Genomic DNA, 9,503 nt, shown 5'->3' with positions numbered 1-9,503 from the left:
CCTGTATTGGGTGCATATATATTTAGGATAGTTAGCTCTTCCTGATGAATTGATCCCTTTACCATTGTGTAATGGCCTTCTTTGTCTCTTTTGATCTTTGATGGTTTAAAGTCTGTTTTATCAGAGACTAGGAGTGGAACCCCTGCTTTTTTTGTTTTCCATTTGCTTGGTAGATCTTCCTCCATCCCTTTATTTTGAGCCTATGACACACATGTCTTTACACACAGAACCGCATACACATAACAGCTATACATACATCCCACACAGTCACATGCACACACATGAAAACATACATACATGCACTTAGGCTGTCTCACATACACAGCTACGTACTTCACACAGGCACACACATTATTATAACAACATGTTTTCTTTTCTTTACAGCCCTTATTCGTTCTCTCAGCTATTTACTGAGTACTTACTGTGTGCTAGCTACTGTTAAAAGTCCTTGAGCTAAATCATTGAACAAAATGGGGAAACATATCTGCCCTCATGAAGCTTAGATTCTAATGGAAGGAGAGAGAGGCAAAAATAGTAAGTAGATATGTTAGCAGGTAGTGAGTATTAGGGAAAATAGTGCCTAGTAATGAGGAGTAGGAAGAACTAACTTGGAGGTGGGTTGCCAATTTGAGAAGATGATCAAGGTAAGCTTCATTGAGAAGTTGACAAAAATATTTAGCAAGGAAATAAAGTAGGAGAGAGAGTTATCCATGTACATATCTATGAAAAATCAGTCTGAGAAGAGAAAACAGCAAGTGCAGATACCCTAAGGCAGAGTGTGCCTTCAAGAAACAGGAAGAAAGACAATGTAGTTGATGTGCAGTGAATAAGGGGGTAAAGGAACAGGACATAAAGCCAGAGATAAAGAGAGCATGTGAAAATCATACCGGACCTTGAATAATGAGGTAAAAACTCTGAAGTTAATTTTGCATGAAATTGAGATTCACTGGTGGGTTCTGAGGAGAGGTGTGACATGATCTGACCTCTGATTTATCCTTTATGGTATATAAGATGAACTTAATTATTTTACACGTTATTATCTGTCTCACTTCTGAACAGGAATGAATCTGTCATGCTCATCTCTGTGTCTATCTGAGAGTAGCACTCAGTCAATATTTGTTGACTAATTGATAAGGACAGATATTTCCGAGGAGAAAGGTGTTCTGAGGTGCTCCAGTTTGGGTGTTTGCTCCCAATAAACCTCATATTGAAATTTGAGATGGAGCCTAACAGGTGTTTGAGTCATGAAGGAGAATCCCTCATAAATAGATTAATGCCCTCCCTCAGGAGTGAGTGAGTCCTAATCCTATTATTCCCCACAAGAGCTGGTTGTTGAAAAGAGCCTGGCATCTCCCCACTATCTCTCTTGCTTCCTCTCTCACCATGTCATCCATGCCCACACCAGCTCCCTTTCACCTTCTACCATGAATAGAAGCATCCCGAGACCCTTGCCAGCTGCAGATGCCCAATCTTGAAGTTTCCAGCTATCAGAATCATGGGCCTAATAAACATATCTGAAATAAATTACCCAGCCTCAGATATTTCTTTATAGCAACAAAAAATGGACTACAACAGGAAATTGTTGCCAGGGAGTAGGATGTTACCATAAAGATACCTGAAAATGTGAAAGAAGCTTTGGAACTGGGCAATGGAAAGAGGTTAGAAGAGTTTGGAGGGCTCAGAAGAAGACAAAGAATTGAGAGAAAGTTTGAAACTTCTTAGAGAGCGGTTAAACGGTTGTGACCAAAATGCTGTCAACCTAAAATAGTCAAAAGACTCAGCATCTAGTTAAAAGAGCTCACTGAAGCACAAAGTATGAGTGCAGCCATGCAGGGAGCACAGCTATTCCAAAGAATGGTGAGCAGTTCTCCTGGTGTAGGGGAAAATGAGGATTGCTTATACCGGCAAAATGAAGTTGATGAACAAAATTACAACATTTTCCACAAAAAAAGCTAACATATAGATGTAAGATTTCATTGGCTACTTTTGATGACACTCTAAGGGCATAGTTTAACATTCTATTAAAAGGAGACAGTCCACAAGGGTCTCTATCTTCATGTTGTTTAGTTCAGATTTGAATAAAGAAGAGTCTAGTTAATGTATAACATCTCAACACAAAGGTCAGAAAGCAAGGGTCATGCACCAGAGTCGGGGGAAGTTGTGTTACCTCAGTCAGCTTTCAGGGCTTAGGTTTTCCCTTTTGCAAGATAAATTTGGAAGGTCCTAGATTTAAATTTTTTACAATGCTGATAGAAATATGGACAGTACAGTCCATGCTGAAAAGTCTCAGATAGAAATGAGAAAAGTGTTGGGAGCTGGGGCAAAATTGACCCATGTTACTCTGTAGCAAAGAACTCGGGTGCACTGTGTCCATGCCCTAAGGCTTTGTGGAAGGCTGAACCAAGAGTGATGACCTACGGTGTCAGGTGCAAGAGATATCTAAGCAGTAAAGTGTTCAAGAAGTGGCGTGGTTACTTTTAATAGCTTATGCTAAATCGTGACAGCAAAGGAATGACCTAAAGACTGTGTTTATAATTAAAGGGGAAGAACAGCATTAAATTTGGAAAATTCTCATCCTGGACATAGTGGTAGAGAAGACAAGACAATTTTCAGGAGAGGAATCCAAGGATGTGTCAGAATAACTCTTTGCTAAAGCATGACTAAAAGGGGGCCTGGTGCTAATAGGATAATTAGGAAGAAGGTTCCAAAGGCATTTCAGAAACCTTTGAGGCTGCTCCTCCCAACACAGGCCCAGAGACCAAGAAAGACAGAATGGTATTAATTCTGCAGGCACCCAGAATGTAGGAGCCATAGATGCTTTGTGGTAAGATCCTCTACAAAGAATTCCCACTAGGGAAATCCTCATGAAGCCATAGAAGTGGGGCCACCCCCAAGACACAGAACTGTAGGATCACCAATTTGCAACTCCAGCCTGAGAGAGCTGAAGCATGGGCTGAGACCAGCTTTAAGTCAATGTTGGCCAGGCATGGGGGCTCATGCCTGTAATCTCTGGGAGGCCATGATGGAAAGATCACTTAAGTTCAGGAGTTCAAGACCAGCCAGGAGAACATAGTGAGAACCCGTCTCCACAAAACATTAAAAAATTATCTGGGCATAATGGCATGTGCCTGTAATCCCAGCTGCTCAGGAGGCTGAGGTGGGATGGTTGCTTGAGCATGATAGATTGAGGTTGCAATAAGCTGTGATCACACTACTGCACTCCAGCCTGGGCAAATAGAGTGAGACCCTATTTCCAAATAAAATAAATATAAAGAGATATAAAGACTTTTTTTCCCTGTTGAGTTTTGGACTTACTTGGACAGTGTTGGGTTGGAACAGGGAAGAGAACATGTCAGACTCTGAGTGTAGCCTGCAGGTGGACCCGATGGCTTTTTCACATCCTTGTGTGAAAGAAAAGAGTCAGGAAAGTCTCTAAGATTTGATGTTGTAAGAGCTGGAGGAATAGGGGTGTCATTTGCTGAGATGGATAAAACCATACCTGGAATGGGAGAGGACAGGGAAGGATATGATCAACCTCTTAGCTTTGGACAAAGTATGTTTGAGATGCCTGTTCGATACCCAGGTGGAGAAGTCAGGCAGGTGAGGATGCAGGAGAGAAAACCAGGCTGGATACACACATGTGTGGGCCATTGGCAAGCCACATGGTATCCAAGCTATGACATTTGATGAGGTAATGTACAGAGTGAGTGTGGATAAAGATGAGGAGGAATCAGCCAAAGAGAAGGAAAAAGCAAGAGGAAAACCAGACAAAAGTGGTATGCTGGAACCAAGCAAAGCAAAGAATTAAAAGAGCGTTCATCAAGCCCATGTGAGCTCCATTTCTTTCTCTTTGGTTGAAGTAATAATTTTCTGTCAGTCCTGGGCATAAATCTGCTTCATGCCCCTTGGGTTGAAAGTGCAAGTCCAGTTGGCCTCAAATGCGCTAATTTTGTAATGTCCATAAACTTGGCTAGGAGGACTGCTGTTACTCTTTGAAAGACTCTAAAGTTATCCACTGTCAATGATTAGCTGTGCTGTCTTTCCAAGAGTGCAGGGATTGTGAAGTTGTTTTCTTGAGTTACCGTGCTCTCTTCCAAGGCTGTAGGAATTCTGGAGCTGCTGGCTGGAGAGGAGGGTGGTCCAAGCTGTCCCCAGAAAGACCTCCAGAGAGGACTTGGCAGGTGAGCACTGTTTCAAGGAATGGACTGATGGGGTCATAATTCATGATAATCTCACCAATCTTTTAGAGTCACGGCTGGTGAGAAGAGCAAAAATCCTCACAGAAAAGCAGAAATTCCTAGGGACCGTGAAAGACAGTACCTGTCAAGTCTTAGTGAGGAGGAAACACTGGGCAGAGGAAAAGATACCTTTATTACAGCAACAAGGAGAGACGAGGGCAGCTGGAAAAGGGTGGTAACAGGGCCTGGGAGTGGGGTGGTTGTCAGAGAAGGATGAATCTCAGAGGAGGTGAGGCCAGAAGAATGAGGAAGAGCCTATTATGGAAAAAGAGAGGGACCAGCAGGTACAAAGGCAATGCGTAGTTCTGCTCAGGAGCAGGTACAGAAATCTTCAATTCTTATTCTGTAGAAAAAAAGGAAACAGAAATATCAGACACTGTGATGGTTAATACTGAGTGTCAATTGATTGAATCGAAGGATACAAAATATTGACCTTGGGTGTGTCTGTGAGGGTGTTGCCAAAAGAGATTAACATTTGAGTCGGTGGGCTGGGAAAGGCAGACCCACCCTTAATCTGGGTGGGCACCATCTAATCATCTGCCAGCATGGCTAGAATATAAGCAGGCAGAAAAATATGAAAAGAGAGACTGGCCTAGCTTCCCAGTCTACATCTTTCTTCTGTGCTGGATGCTTCCTGCCCTTGAACATCAGAATCCAGGTTCTTCAGTTTTGGAACTCAAACTGGCTCTCCTTGCACCTCATATATATACTTATATATATGAGTTTATTAAGTATATATATTCCATTAGTTCTGTTTCTCTAGAGAACGCTGACTAATACATATTTTGGTACCAGAAGTGGTTCTAGAGGAATAGAATATTAAGGATGGAGTTGTTTTGTTGGTTTTGGGATTTATGGAGTTGGCTCCTTAATATGATTAGATCCCAAAATACTAAGGACTTTACTTCTAATAGTATGGAGACCACTGATAGTCCTTGACGTGAACTATTTAAAGAGTTATACAAAATAAATGCATTTGACACTCCTGATTCATTGCTCATGAGAGGCAAGGAGTTTAGCGACCCTACACATAATACCTTTGACCATACATGGAGAACCAAGGAACATAATGAAGCTGGTTGGTTGCTCCTAAGTTCAGTGGATAAAGTGATGAAAGAAAATGATGAACTCAGGGATTCTATCTCCCAGCTTCAGAAGCAGATATTGAGCCTCAAATCTGCCAAGATTGCCCTGAGTGAGAGTCTAATCTCCTGTAGAGAAAGAGCTGAAATTGTGGAAAAACAGACATAAGCTCTTATCATGTGAGTGGCTGACCTGCAATGAAAGGTGCATGCCCAGCCTCACCAAGTGTCTACTGTTAAAGTGAGGGCATTGATTGTGTTGCAGGAAGTCAGGGACCCTGAACAGAGGGACCGGCTGGAGCTGAGGCAGAACATAAATTGTGAAGATTTCATGGACATTTATCAGTTCCCAAAATTAATACTTTTATAATTTCTTATGCCTGTTTTTACTGCAATCTCTGAACATAAATTGTAAGATTTCATGAACTTTTATCACTTCCCCAATTAACACTCTTATAATTCCTTATGCCTGTCTTTACTTTAATGTCTTAATCCTGTTATCTTCATAAGCTGAGAATGTATATCACCTCAGGACCACTATTGTACAAATGGATTGTAAAACGTGTGTTTGAACAATATGAAATCAGTGCATCCTGAAAAAGAACAGAATATCAGTGATTTTCAGGGAACCAGGGAAGATAACTATAAGGTCTGACTGCCTGCAGGGTCAGGCAGAATAGAGCCATATTTTTCTTCTTGCAGAAAGCCTATAGACAGATGTGCAAGTAGGAGAAATATCACTCAATTCTTTTCCCAGCAAGGAACAACCCTGGGGAAGGAATGCATTCATGGGGGTAGGTCTATAGATGGCCACTCTGGGAGTGTCTATCTTACGTGGTTGAGATAAGGACTGAAATGTGTCCTGGTCTCCTGCAGTACCCTCAGGCTTACTAGGATTGGGAAATTCCAGCCTGGTAAATTCTAGTCAGACCGGTTTTCTGCTCTCAAACCCTGTTTCCTGTTAAGATGTTTATCAAGACAATGCGTGCACAGTGGGACATAGACCCTCATCAGTAATTCTAATTTTGCATTTGCCTTGTGACCTTTATCGCCCTTTGAAGCACATGATCCTTGTGACCTACTCCCTGTTCGTACACCCTCTCCCCTTTTAAAATCCCTAATAAAAACTTGCTGGTTTTATGGCTTGAGGTCGCCATCATGGTCCTACCAATATGTGATGACACCCCCGGAGGCCCGGCTGTAAAATTTCTCTCTTTGTACTCTTTCTCTTTATTCCTCAGACCATCTGACACTTAGGGAAAATAGAAAGAACCTATGTTGAAATATTGGGGGCTGTTTCCCTTGATAAATTGGAAAAGAATAAGACCCTGCAATTTGGAATGGGAACATATGGGAGGACCCTGGTGAAGCTGGGGACACTGAGTCTGTAAACTCTGGTGAACTTTTTTTGCCAGAAGAAACAGCTTCCCACCCACCCAGTAGTGGCAGCATTCCCTCCCTAACCCATGCTGCCATCAGCCTTTCCACCTTTGTCTGAGGGGATAAATTCTGCACTGCCTGAGGCAACAGTGATGGCCTCCCCTGAGGTGGTTGTCAAGCAAGACAATGTTGATTCTCCTCAGGAGCCACCCCCAACACTCCTGTTTGCTTCTAGACTTATAACTAGACTAAAGTCCCGGTGGGCCCCTAGAGGTGAGGTTGAGAGTGTGACACATCAGGAGGTTCACTACACTAGATAATAACTGCTTGAGTTTTTAATTTATATAAACAGAAATCTGGAGAACAGACATGGGAATGGATATTAAGGGTGTGGGATAATGGTGGAAGGAACATAGAGTTGAATCAGTCTGAATTTATGGATTTGGGCCCATTAAGTAGGGATTCTTCATTTAATGTTGCAGCTTGGGGAGTTAGAAAATGTTATAATAATTTATTTGCTTGGTTAACTGAAATATGGATTAATAGATGGCCCACCATGAGCGAGCTAGAAATGCCTGATCTCCCCTGGTTTAATGTAGAGGAAGGGATCCAAAGACTTAGGGAGATTTGGATGGTGGAGTGGATTAGTCACTTTAGACCTACTCTTCCCAGCTGGAAGCATCCAGAAGATGTACCCTTGACCAATGCCTTACAAAATACATTTGTGAGGGCAACACCTGCCTCTCTGAAGGACCCTGTAATTGTTCTTCTCCGTATGTCAGATCTAACAGTGGGAACTGCAGTCACTCAACTAGAAAATTTAAATACAATGGGAATAATTGGATCCTGAAGTGGCAGGAGCCAAGTGGCAGCACCCATCCATCAAAGGCAAGGTAGACATTGCTACTGTAATGGACAGCAGAGGCAAAGTGGCAATTAGCATAGTCTGACTCCTGTAGAGCTCTGGCATTGGCTAATTAATCACAGCGTTCCCAGAAATGAAATTGATAGGAAGCCTAATTTATGCAAGCAGAAAACTTCTAGGTCAAATGGACAAAAGACTAATTTGAATTATAAAAACAGAATCATGGCCCCTCAATCATTTTCCAGACTTGGGCCAGTTTACAGACCCAGAACCCCTTGAATAAAGGGGAGGCCAGGTCCCCTTGAGGAAGGACCCCACTACATTACCAACAATTTATGCAGTGAATCTTTATCCCATCCTTCCCCAAGGAGACCTCCGGCCTTTTACTAGGGTAGCTATGCATTGGGGAAAGGGAAATTATGAGACATTTAAGGGACTACTGGACACTGGCTGTGAGTTGATGTCAATTCCAGAGGACCCAAAACATCATTGTGGTACTCCAGTTAAAGTAGGGGCTTAGGGAGGTCAGGTGATTCATGGAGTTTTAGCTCAGGTCCAACTTAAAGTGTGTCTAGTGGGTCCCTGGACTCATCCTCTGGTCATATACAAAACACTGCTGAAAGAAATCATAGATGACACAAACATATGGAAACACATCCTATGCTCATGGATGGGTAGAATAAATATTATAAAAATGACTACATTGCCAAAAGCAATATACAAAATCAGTGCAATTCCCATTAAAATACCACCATCATTCTTCACAGAACTAGAAAAAATAATCCTAAAATTTATATGGAACCAAAAAAAGAGTCCTCATAGCCAAAGCAAGACTATCCAAAAAGAACAAATCTGGAGACATCACATTACCTGATTTCAAAATATACTATAAGGCCATAGTCACCAAAACAGCATGGTCCTGGTATAAAAATAGGCACATAGAACCGTGGAATGGAAGGAATGGAATAGAGAACCCAGAAATAAACCCAAATACTTACAGTCAACTGATCTTTGACAAAGCAAACAAAACCATAAAGTGGGGAAAGGATACTCTATTCAACCAATGGTTCTGGGATAATTGGCAAGCCACATGTAGAAAAATGAAACTGGATCTTTATATGTCACTTTATAGAAAAACCAGTTCAAGATGGAGCAAGGACTTAAATCTAAGACCTGAAACTATAAAAATTCTAGAAGATAACATCAGAAAAATCCTTCTAGACATTCGTTTAGGCAAAGATTTTATGACCAAGAAGCCAAAAGCAAATGCAACAAAAACAAAGATAAATAGATGGGACTTAATTAAACTAAAGAGCTTTTGCATGGAAAAAGGAATAGTCAGCAGAGTAAACAGACAACCCACAGAGTGAGAGAAAATCTTCACAATCTATACATCCAACAAAGCACTAATATTCAGAATCTAGAAGGAACTCAAACAAGAAAAAAAAAAAATCCCATAAAATGTGGGCTAAGGACATGAATAGACAATTCTCAAAAGAAGATCCAACATACATATGAAAAAATGCTCAACGTCACTAATGATCAGGGAAATGCAAATCAAAACCACAATGCAATACCACGTTACTCTTGCAGAAATGGCCGTAATAAAAAAATAAAAAAATTATGGATGTTGGTGTGGATGTGGTGAAAAGGGAACACTTCTACACTGCTGGTGGGAATGTAAGCTAGTACAACCACTATGGAAAACAGTGTGGAAATTTGTCAAAGAACTAAAAGTAGAACTACCATTTGATCCAGCAATCCCACTACTGGATATCTACCAAGAGAAAAATAAGTCATTATACGAAAGAAGTCACTGCACATGCACATTTATAGTAGCACAATTCACAATTACAGGAATATGGAACCAGCCCAAATGCCTGTCAATCAACAAGTAAAGAAACTTGTGTGTATATATATAATATATAATATATAATA

At 41.2% G+C, this 9,503-nt stretch overlaps 1 protein-coding gene across 1 annotated transcript in view; it reads left to right on the top strand.

The window, feature by feature from the left end:
• The first annotated feature begins 3,987 nt into the window (after window positions 1–3,987).
• Window positions 3,988–9,503, top strand: part of LOC105536648 (acyl-coenzyme A synthetase ACSM2B, mitochondrial) — a 42,433-nt gene continuing 36,917 nt past the window's right edge. Inside the window, exon 1 of the mRNA XM_011976064.1 lies at window positions 3,988–4,181. The gene's annotated coding sequence lies outside the window, so the exon portion shown is untranslated. The remainder of the gene's footprint in view (window positions 4,182–9,503) is intronic.

Source organism: Mandrillus leucophaeus, unplaced genomic scaffold (assembly GCF_000951045.1).
Source record: "Mandrillus leucophaeus isolate KB7577 unplaced genomic scaffold, Mleu.le_1.0 Scaffold162, whole genome shotgun sequence".
Lineage (NCBI taxonomy): Eukaryota > Metazoa > Chordata > Mammalia > Primates > Cercopithecidae > Mandrillus > Mandrillus leucophaeus.
This window is presented reverse-complemented; position numbering and strand designations above follow the sequence as displayed.